The 12493-nt window shown below is 27.1% G+C and overlaps 1 long non-coding RNA gene across 1 annotated transcript; it reads right to left on the bottom strand.

The window, feature by feature from the left end:
• Positions 1 to 9173, bottom strand: LOC135931977 (uncharacterized). Its single transcript, XR_010573236.1, has 3 exons — positions 9075 to 9173; positions 4633 to 5585; positions 1 to 140 (listed from the first exon to the last, which is right to left on the bottom strand). It is a non-coding gene; the product is annotated as an uncharacterized LOC135931977 (long non-coding RNA).
• Between the last annotated feature and the right edge of the window lie 3320 nt (positions 9174 to 12493).

The raw sequence follows: 12493 nt of genomic DNA, 5'->3' as shown, positions 1-12493 counted from the left end.
TCTAAACAGATCTAATATTTTTTTTATAAACAAAAAAATATTTATAATTCTATATATTATTAAACTTGACCGAAGACCGAAAAACCGCGCGACTTTATTATTTACATCGTCGTCATTTTTTGTAATCAAAACAATCGGTTCTTTATTTTAAATTTTATAATTATGTAATTTAACTTCTAATATTATGCAATTATATTGACTTCCATAATATAATATTAAATGTAGGAAAGTTATAATAATATAATATACAAATAACGTAACCTTTAAAATATATAAGATATTAAAATATAACAAATATAATCTAGAATTTTGGGTGAATGTCAAAATACACAACAGCAATTTCAGAATGGAATTAGATATCTGAGCTGGGGTAAGCATAATTAACGAAATAGATTGGAAAAATAAACTTAATTGTCCTGGATTAACAAATTGCATTCTAAAACCTAAGCTATACAGGAACCAATATACCACTGTAGTAAAAGTACAATATAAAGGACGAACATTAGAACTACTCTTATTGTTAATATGACCGATTAATACTAACCTTTAAATTGTTTTTTTTAATGTTTATATAAATAGTTTTTTTTATAAATTGTGTAGATTGATTTTTTTTATATAAATTTTGATATATTAATATGAAAATTGTTATAAAAAACCAGATTTTTTTAGTTTGATAAAAAAATGTAAAATTTTAAAATATATTGTATAAAATTAAATTATTAATTTAAAATAAAATAAACAATCTTTATACTAGAAAACTCGTATCATTACTTCAAATATATTAGAAGTATTTATGGTGGCAGTTCCGCTATATATTCGAGGAAATCGTAAATAAATAAATAAATATGAAACAGATTCCCAATAATAATGTTAATATAAATATTGAATTTCCAATATACGCAGGCAATGGCGATCTTTTTTTGAGTAGATTCGAAGACATCTTCAAGGACACTCAGATCTTGGACATCGAAAAAGCAGGTTCTTTTACAAGACTACCAGATGAGGTATATATCAAGCTTAAATCGATATGTTCACCTACCGACTTCATCAATCCATCGATATTGATTGAAAAATTCAGGTTATTACACCTGAGGAAATCCACAAGTTCCAACTTATTATTATTTAACGCAGCTTTACAAGGTAAAAACAAAAGTTACATCAATTGGGTAGGTAGATTATGCATTTTAAAAATGAATGTTTGCTAAGTGATAGTAGAGTTATTGAAAAAGTAAAAATTTCGTCAATCAGCAAAAATATTAGGCAGAAAATTACGTTAAAAGAAAACATTACAATAGAAGAAGTTCTTACTTTAAGAGATGATTTTGAAGAGTTAGAATTGAAAGAAAATATAATTGCTAAAGTTGAAAATATTTCTTTAAACGAAAAAACAGAAGATGATACAACCGTGAAACATGTAGAAAGGCAAAAAGGCAGGAAAACAGAAGAAAATAAACAATTGGTGAGATATGGAGACCATGATGAACGATAAAATTTACAATCTAATTACGATAACAGACAACGATGGACAACAAGAGGCCATGACTTTCAGAGAAATATTTATCAAGGAAATAGTTATAACCCCAGATATCAAGGAAATAATTACAACCCTAGATATCAGAATTATAATGCGAATTATTACAACAACGTCTGAGCAAACTATCCAGGATCGTACAATAATTCTTCGAGATTTGATAATAGAGCTAGTTATAATAAAAATGACTATAATAATAATCAGAGACCTGCAGGCCCGACCCTAAACCCGGCCCGGCCGTATTTTAAATTTTTTAAATATACCCGGGCCGGGCCTAAAAAAACTTTTTAAACATATCCGGGCCGGGCCTAAAAAAATTTTTTTTAATATATCCGGGCCGGGCCTAAGATTGTTAAACCCGGGCCGGGCCGGGCCTTAATATTTTTTATAAAAATTTTTACATTCTTAGTAAATGGTTATAAGATTATATTATATTATAGTTATGATTAATATAATATTGGGTGATGGTTAACACTACCTAACAACCCACAGATCGAAAAGTATTAATATATTTTTTTTTATAATTCATATCTAAATTTTTACAACATATTTTACCAAAACAATCAAATAAAGGAATATCTTAAATAAGCCCCAATATTCAAGTATTATATATTTTTTTATAATTCATATCTAAATTTTTAGAATATATTTTACCAAAACAATCAAATAAAGGAATATCACTTCTTAAAGTTTGTAATACCCTTCAAAGCGAAAAGGAGAAATAAAATTGATTTTACTTAATATAAAGCATTTTTTAATTGTAAAATTTGTTTTACACAAGTATCATTTTATTTCTCTTTTTCTCTGTCCCAAATTCAAGCAATTACGTATGTAGTCAGGGACAGATCGCAAAATGACGGAAAACTATATAAAAGATTATATTAAATTACAAGAGGCTCAGGAAGTAAATGAAATACCATCGACCAGTCAAATTACGACTGTTGTTAAACAAACTGAATCGTTTTATGACAAATGGGGCGATGGTAATTCTGGTAATATGTCAATACCTGATGATGAATATTATAATTGCATAAATAATAGATAAAACATTTAAGGTGGATAATTTGTTAGAGTGGTGGGCGGCTCATCAAAGCGAATTTCCAATTTTAGCAAAATTGGCAAGTGCAAGCTGTGAGCGGAATTTTTCCACTACTGGGAGAATTCTTGAAGAAAGAAGAAGTAATCTTCAACCTGAAAAGGTAGATATGCTTCTCTTTCTTCATGATAATTTGTGAATTTTTAATATCTTTCTTGAGTATAGGGTTTCGTCAATCATGCTGGTTTTTTACTTTGCAAACTGTCAAATATTTATTGCATTTATTATATTTACCTTGAGTCATGAAAGTTTTTAATCCAACATTTTTCATTATTTTTTTTTACAATATTATATAATACAATTATCTTCTTTTGTTAAAAATTTATATTATAAAATAAATTATATTAATATTGTGCAATTAGATTATATTTTCAAAATACTATTTATTATACATGCATTTTTTTAAATAGCGATTTATTTTTATTTTATAAATTAAATACAATATATTATATTCTCAAAATATTTTCCATTTTTATAAATTAAATATTAGTTTTATTTTTTTTAAATGTAATATAAAATATAGTATATGACAAATATTATTACCATTTTTATGAATATTAGTTATATTTTTATAAATGCAATATAAAATATAGTATATGCTCAAAATATCCATTTTTATAAATAACAGTTTTATAATTTTTATAAATTCAATATAATATTCTCAAAATATTAGCTTTTTACATGTATTTTTTAAATAATAAGCGATAATACTCGCTGAAAAATATGGTAAAATACCTCATAGGTGAATTTTTGTATATACCAAGTCGAATATAATTTTAAAAAATTCCGAGCCGGGCCTGAAATTTTTAAATCCGGGCCGGGCCGTAAAAATTTTTTTTAAAAAATATCCGGGCCGGGCCTTAAATTTTTAAATCCGGGCCGGGCCGTAAAAAATTTTTTTTTAAATATCCGGGCCGGGCCTAAAAAATTTAAAACCGGGCCGGGCCGTGCAAATGGTACCTCCGCAGGTCTCTGATAATAATAGATTTAATATTATAATTATAGATATAACAGACATTATAACGATTCAAGATGTATTCAAAGATATAACGATAATCATAATATTGGAAATCGATGAACAAATCAAGTATGCAATTGTAAATATCATAACAACGACAATAATCAATTACGATATACAAATAAAGTAAACACTGTAAATATAGAAGAGATAAAAGAAGATGATAATGACAAACTAGAAAGAAAAGAATATAATTTATACAATTTAGACATAAACAATATGGATACCGATAATAATTACACAGCTAACGATGCTTATATCTATATTTGAACGACATGCCTATTTTGATGCAGATTGATACCGGCTCGCGGTATAGTATTCTACCGATTCATATCGCGAAAAAGATTGGAGTAAAAATCTTAAATAAATCAGATATTAAATTAACTGGATATGATGGAAACACAATAAATGTATTAGGTACTACCAAAGTCAAGGCAAAATTCGAGGACAAAAGTCAAATCTTAACTGCTTATGTAGTCCAGAGTGATAAGATTGCACTGTTAGGAAGGACCTGGATAACAGTTTTTGGGAATAACTAGATAAATTTGTGAATATTGTCGAGGATGATTATGATAATACCATACAAGAATTAATCAAGCTTTGCAATTTTAAACTTAACAAAAAACCAATGCTACGCAGCTATGTCAAATTAGGTTTAAAACACGATGCCACACCGAAAATCATACCGCCAAGGCGTATACCATATTCTAGAGTTGATTTGATTTGATAACAAAAGAACTTCAAATAAACGATAAAATTATTGAACCTGTTGAAGATATTAGATGGGCTAGTCCTCTCACTCCCGTTTATAAGAGCGATGGCTCACTTAGGCTCTGCGCCGACTTCAAAAATACTATCAACCCTGCTTTACAAGATTTCAAGTATCCTAAACCACGTATAAATGATTTAATCGCTTATTTCATTAATAATGGTTACTGCCGAGCCAGTATCATATTTAATTTTAATTTTTTGGTTGTTTATTAATACCTCAATTGTTGAATGTTGCCCATATTTGTATTTTCTTATTGAGACATTCAAATCATCTTCTTTTTTATTGTAATTTGTTCCGTAAATCTTTTTTTTAGATTTACAACATAGAGCGAAGTGGTTTGGTTTCCTACATTTGCTGAACAATTTTCCGTAGGCGGGAGAATTTCTAATAGCATGAAACCGATTACAGAAATAGCATGGTTTTCTCCAATTACTATTATTATTTGTACGGTATTTATTATACCAGGGCACTTTCACTTTTTACATACGCTTTATTATCCTTTTGATAGTGCCGTTTATCATTATCATTATTATTATACTGCCGATTATTTTTATCATGTTGATTTACCCGATTATTATTATCATGTTTATTCGGCTCTTTGATTTGATATACCATTTTAGCAGTATTATTTATTTCTAAGTTAGGCTCGTTCCATCGCTAAAGCCAATTCTACCACTTTGTTTAAGCTTAACGGTTGGTCTTCGTCTTTAGTATCTGGATATCTTAATCGTAGTTCTTTATCCAGTTATGACATCTTTAGTCCAGCGATTAATTGATCTCGAATTCTCAGTTCTACATTGTCTTCAAATTAGCATCTTCGGGCTAGCTCCTTTATATATTTTAAATAGCTCATTACGGATTCAGTAGCCCCGCGACTTAATCTAATGAAATCAATTCTTGATGCCAAAATAGTTCTTTATCTTTATATAGTTGTTTTGCTATTTTATATATGTCAATCCATCCTACCTCCTCTATATTCCTAGGATAGAGTAATTTTTGATATCAGTTATAATGTTTATTCCTCCATAAGCTATAAATATTTTTTTTAAAGTGGCGTCAGTTTGAGGAATATTTTTCACATTTAGTATATATTTGATATAATCAACGTAGTCCTCGATAGAACAATCTTCCTTTTTAAAGTCCTGGAGAATAATTTTATCCATAATTTCTAAATATATAAAAAAAAAATTTTTATAAACAGAAAATTTTTTTTATAATTCTATATATTATTAAACTTGACCGAATACCGAAAACCGCGCGACTTAAATTTTTTTTTTATTTCGTCGCCATTTTTTATAGTCAAAACAATAGATTCTTTATTATAAAATTGTTTCCTATATATAGTCTTTTATAATTATGTCATTTAACTACAACTAATAAGCAATTACATTGACCTCCATAAGATATATAAAATGTAAGAAATATATAATTCAAATAGCGTAACCTTTTAAAATATATATAAACATTCAAATATAACAGTAAAAATGTAAATTTAAAATGTATATATATAGAGCACAAAATGTTAAATATTTTAGTGTTAATAAAAATAAAATAAATTTAAAATATAATTTTTAATTTTTATAGCCTTCCATTAAATTATTAACATGAATTTAATATTTAAATAAAAAATCATTGTATAACTTTTCAAAACATCAATTTAATATTAAATATAATATAATATATCGTTTTAAACCTTAAGTCTTCTACAATACAAAATCCATTAATAAAATTGTTACTTATATTTAACAATAATTGAATTACTTTACTTCATAATATCATCAGTTATTTTGTATTCAATTACATTTAATAAAAGTTTGTTTAATTACATCTTAAAATCCCTTCATAGTGGAGAGAGGCACCAGCTTGTACAAGCTGGTGGAGAAGAAACTCCTTATATTCTACACTTGTATTAAACTAAAGACAATTTAACGATTTGACATGAAAATAATTCCCATCCATTTCTGTACTCGCATGGAACTAAGGTCGATTAACTGCAGCTTGAATGCAATTTCAGCACTCGTATGGGACTAAAGACGAATAGCTGCTACATAAAAATAATTGTATTCATGATATTCATCTTTCCCTTTCCCTTTCTAATTAATTTTATACATTAAATATAATAATATTAATATAATCGAATTATGATAATGTGAAACCATTTCAATTTTAATATTTCCTGGAATCTTATTCTCAATATATTTTTTTTATAATCTCTTTGGTTTTCCAGCTATTTCAATATCATATTTTATTTTTACCTTAACAATATTCCAAAAATTATTATAGGGTACAATTTTTAATATCCAATTCCACCCCATAACTTAATTATTTCTTCCAATATCCATAAATCCAAAAAATGCACTGTATCTTCATCAGCACATTTAGATTTACCCTTCCTAATAACACAGTTATAAACCCATTTAAAATGTTTTACAGCCATTTTAACTTTTATTATATATTCACTTGGCCACAATTTATTATCATCACTATTCTTTAATTTTTAGACAAATTTATAACCACGATATTTTTATATTCATTAAATTTATAACGATTATTACTTAATTAATTATATAATATCCTATAATGGATAAGGAAACTTTTGTAATTGTAAATACGAGTAGATAAGAAAATTCTTGTAGAATTTATTATAGTACTAGGGATATTCTATTTTAAATTTAGAAGTAACGCCGCGGATGGCGATATATTTTGATACTTTGCTATGATAATTTTTTTTCTTTTTATTCTTTTGAAATAATTTAAAACATAAATATTTACAAATAATCAAGTAAATAATCTTACAATTTCTTTTAAACTTAATAAATATAATCAATTGGCTCGATATTAATACATCTTTTAAAATAAATAATTTTATCAATTATAATATATGTAATATTAAATCACAACCTGTCCACCTTTACTAAACCCGAGTGTTAGGGGTAATTGATAAGAGTTAGGTAGGTCCTCCGGAAAAAAAGAATCTAGATACAAATTCTTTATAAAAAATCTTAGCTACAAATACTAGTATCTTTTTCAAAATATCAAAAAGATACAAGATAAAAGATACATGTATCTTTTGCTACTTAAATACAAGATACTTTTAAATTATCGTTACCAATTAAATTTGAATAGTTTATAAAATACAGTTTTTATTATTTATTGTGAAGAAATACGCATATAATAAAAATGAATATTTAAAATAATTAATAAAATATTTATTGATAAGTTAATTATAATATCAGGCATTTTAATATTAGTTTTTGCCCATTAATATCATAAACAAGAAAGGGAGAATAATATATTTAATGCGAGTTGAAAATTTTCAATTGTGTAAAAATAAATTAAATCAAATGATTATTTTTTAAAATAATCAATTTTTCAAAAAATTTATCATTGAACCTTTGTTGTTTTGGCATATAATAGGAGCTGATAAAGGTATGGCAGTAATATATTTTTAAATATTTCCTTAATTAAAGGATAAAAATTAAGCATTTCTAGTGTTATTCAGCAATCTTTAATATAATTTAAAACCTCCAGCTCAATGTTGTTTGTATTATTGAACTCAACAACATTTGTTTCACCAAAAGAAAAATAATCATCATTTTCTTTATTAAATATTAAATCTTTTGGTGATACAGCTTGAACTTTATCTATACTATTTATGCTAGATTTAAGGCTTCGTTTAGTAATATATTTTGAAAATATTTTTTCTATCATCAGACTCAATGCATATGGATGTGATCGTGATGCCAAAAAGGCCTCATTATATTCATCATAAGAAAAAATTTCCTTAATCTTTTGCCCATAGCATTTAGCTTTTAATAAAGGTATACAATATTGTGAACTTGAATGTTCAAGTTATCTAAGTTTCTTTTAACCACAAATAGTATAGGCGCTAATTTCCCATAAAATGTACTATTCTGCCCTCGTAGTTTGCCTAATGCAATTGCTATAGGGCCTGAAACTTTACAATTCCTCCATATAAACAATATCCATTTCTTTTAAAATAGGACAATCAATTGTTTTAAATAATAGTTTTAAATTTGATTTATATTTTCATAATGAAGTCATACTATCATATAAATTGTTCCACCTCGTTATGCATGGAATCTTTATCTGAATACCACTTGTTATCTCCTTTATCTTTTCAGAAGATTTGGGGCTTCCATATGCATTCCATAATTTTGTGCATTTCCCCATTACTCCATAATGAATCCTTTCAAGATTCTTTGAGCTTGATATTGATGAAATAATATCTTTAGTTGCAATTAAGGACAAAGTGTTATAGGCACACCTAATGTGCTTGGGTAATTTTATTTTGTTTATATCATCTAAATATAAAGATTTTAAAAAATCTGTACTAACCATTATTGATTTTATTAAACTCTAATAGGTCACCCTCATCCTCAAAATCGTTGTCAAGAGCATTTAATTTCACAATATTCATGTGACTTGACAAAATTATGCATTATCTGTGACAGTAGTAATTAGTTTATCAGAAATCCCATACTCTCTATAAACTTATTCCAATATCTCAGCAATTTAGTTAAGTGAATATGTGCCAGGTATTCCTCTACACTCCAAGGCTTATGATTGCCTTTCAAGTGTTTCTCATTCTTAAAATAATTTTTAAATTTTTTTTAAAATAAGGTATTAATATTACCCAGTGAGCTGTTATTTCCATAAAACTTCGGGTTTTTGTAGACCCCAAATCTGCTGTGTTGTAGATATATGATTGGGCTTTTAAAATACTTTATAAAGTGTACATGATTTCAAAATTTCCTCTATTCTTCTCGTAAAAGACTTCCTCAAAAAAAATTTAAATGATCCAATGTTACTATGAATATTTAGAATATCATATCAATTTATATATATATAAATTATCTAACCTTCCATCACTGTAACAAATTTAGGCTGTTCAACTAGATCAAAGAGTGTAAAGACTAACAAAATGTACATATCAATTTATCAGATTTTTTGGGGGTAATTGTTGGTCTTATTTTATTAATTGCATTAAATGATTCTGATACTAGGTTGAATAATTTTTTTCATGGTATTTGAATTTGTAGGTTTTTTCTGTGCTGTTTTAAATATAGCTTATATTAGGCATATATGCCTAAATGGCATCTCTAATAAAAAAAAATATACTTGTTTATATTATTCTTTATCTTTAATAAGTATATATCATTACTTGTTTTTGATATTTATGTATTTTATAAATTAGTTTTATTTTCTAATATGACTCATTATTCTGTGTTTGTTGCTGCAATTAATGTTAAATTAAAATGACTAAACTACGAATTGCCGTAATTAATCTTAAATTAAAGTGTCTTAATTGAGAATTGCAGTAATTAATGTTAAAATAAAATGACTAAACTACGAATCGTATTTAATGCTAAATTAAAATGAATAAACTAAAATTGACGTATATAATGTTAAATTAAAATGAATAAACCAAGAATTGCTGTAATTAATCTTAAATTAAAGTGTCTTAACTGCGAATTGAGGTAATTAATGTTAAATTAAAATGACTAAACTACGAATTGCCGTATTTAATGTTAAAATAAATTGTCTAATCAATATATGATGTTAAATTAAAATTAATAAACTACGGATTGCCATATATAATGTTAAATTAAAATTAATAAACTATGAATTGCCATATTGTTAAATTATAATAGTGTTGTTAAATTGCCGGGTCGGGTCGGCTTGGCCAAAAACCCAGCAAGGTTTGAGCAGAAAAAAACGACCCTAAACCCGAGCCAATCAATTTGGCCATAGATCAGACCCTACCCGACCCAGGTCTCATGAGCCGACTCATCGGGTCGGCTATGTGGGTTGGCCTGCTGGGTTGGCTGGCTGTGTCGGCCTGCTGAGTAGACTTGCTGGGTTAGCTTGATGGGTTTGTCTGCTGGGTCGAATTTTTGGGTTGACCTGCTGAGATGGCTTGCTGGGTCGACCTTCTGGGTTGGTTTACTGGGTCGACCTTCTGGGTTGGTTTACTGGGTCGACAAAATATATAGAAAATTAAGCTAGTTTGTTTTAATCTGGGTTTATTGTTTTTGATATTAAAAAAATGTTCAAAAATCTTTGGTTCTAGTAATAAATTGGTACTGCTATTATATTTTACTCCACGAGGAAAAAATAAATTGTGAAAACTTTTTAAAAACATATCTAGCCTAGTTAAAAGTTTTAGATACTTGAAAGATGTTCCTAAACCTTTTGGTCTTGTAATAAATTGGCACTGCTGTTATATTTTACTCTACAAGGAAAAAATAAATTGTGAAAATTTTTTAAAAATTTATCTTAAGTCTAGTTAAAAGTTTTTGATACTAGAACGATGTTCTTAAATCTTTGGGTCTTGTAATAAATTAGCACTGCTATTATATTTTACTCCACGAGGAAAATTTACGAATTTTATCTAAGACGTTGTTTTAAACCTAGTTAAATGTTTATGATATTAGGAAGATGTTCTAAAACCTTTGGGTCTAGTAATAAATTTGCACTGCTATTATATTTTGCTCCACAAGGAAAAAATATATTGTGAAAATTTAAAAAGAATTTATCCTAAGCTTGGTTAAAAGTTTTTGATACTAGAAAAATGTTCTTAAACCTTTGGGTCTTGTAATAAATTGGCAATGCTGATAATTTACTCCACGAGGAAAGAAATTAATGAATTTTTTGTAAGACGTTGTTATATACTTAAATTGTGATATTAGAAAGATGTTCTAAAACCCTTGGATCTAGCAATTAATTGGCAATGCCATTATATTTTACTCCACAAGGAAAAAAAAGATTGTGAAAATTTTTTTAAATTTATTTTAATCCTAGTTAAAAGTTTTTGATAGAAAGATGTTCTTAAACCTTTGGGTCCTGTAATAAATTGGCACTGCTATTATATTCTACTCCACGAGAAAAAAATTATGAATTTTTTAACACGTTATTTACTAATTGAGCACTAAATAATGGCAAAACCTGATGTTTAGTACTACTATAGTTTATGTTTTGGCACGTCGCCATTATTTGGGTTTTTCGCAAATAACTTTTTATTCTTAATTTCGGCTACAAAAATGATTCAAGCACTAACCTCTAGAAGGATATAAATTTCATCGTTAATGCTTTCATAATTTTCTGGCCAAAATTTGACCTCTAAACATTTCTTTAACGTATTACAATTTTTTATAAAGACGGTTAACCAAATTAATTATGGAATTCAAATTTACTAATTGAGCACTAAATAATGGCAAAACCGGATGTTTATTACTAATATAGTTTTTGTTTTGGCACGTCGCCATTATTTGTTTATTTTTGTTTTTTTCGCAAAAATCTTTTTATTCTTAAATTCGGCTACAAAAGTGATTGAACCACTAACCTCTACTAAGGAAGCCCTAAAGAAGTGTATAAATTTCATCGTTAGTGCTTTCATATTTTTCTGGCCATAATTTGACCTCTAAACATTTCTTTAGCGTATTACAATTTTTTATAAAGACGGTTAACCAAATTAATTACGGTATTCAAATTTGCTAAGCACTAAATAATGGCGAAAACCGGATGTTTAGTAGTACTATAGTTTTTGTTTTGGCACGTCGCCATTATTTGTTTATTTTTGTTTTTTTCGCAAATAACATTTTATTCTTAAATTCGGCTACAAAAGTAATTAAACCCCTAACCTCTACTAAGGAAGCCCTAAAGAAGGATATAAATTTCATCGTTAGTGCTTTTATAATTTTCTGGCCATAATTTGACCTCTAAACATTTCTTTAGCCTATTACAATTTTTTATAAAGACGGTTAACCAAATTAATAACGGAATTTAAATACACTAATTAAGCACTAAATAATGATGAAAACCGGATGTTTAATACTCCTATAGTTTTTGTTTTGGCAAGTCGCCAATATTTGTTTAATTTTGTTTTTTTCGCCAATAACTTTTTATTCATAAATTCGGCTACGAAATGGATTGAAGCACTAACCTCTACTAACGAAACACTAAAGAATGATATAAGTTTCATCGTTAGTGCTTCCAATCGACTTTTAGGCGTGAAGTTGGCACAAATTTTTATTTTTGCCTATAACTTTTTTT

The sequence above is a fragment of the Gordionus sp. m RMFG-2023 genome, chromosome 1 (assembly GCF_954871325.1).
Source record: "Gordionus sp. m RMFG-2023 chromosome 1, tfGorSpeb1-WG-v2, whole genome shotgun sequence".
In the NCBI taxonomy this organism is placed as follows: Eukaryota; Metazoa; Nematomorpha; class Gordioida; order Chordodea; family Parachordodidae; genus Gordionus; species Gordionus sp. m RMFG-2023.
The sequence above is the reverse complement of the archived record's forward strand: the minus strand, read 5'-3'. Positions and strand labels throughout refer to the sequence as shown.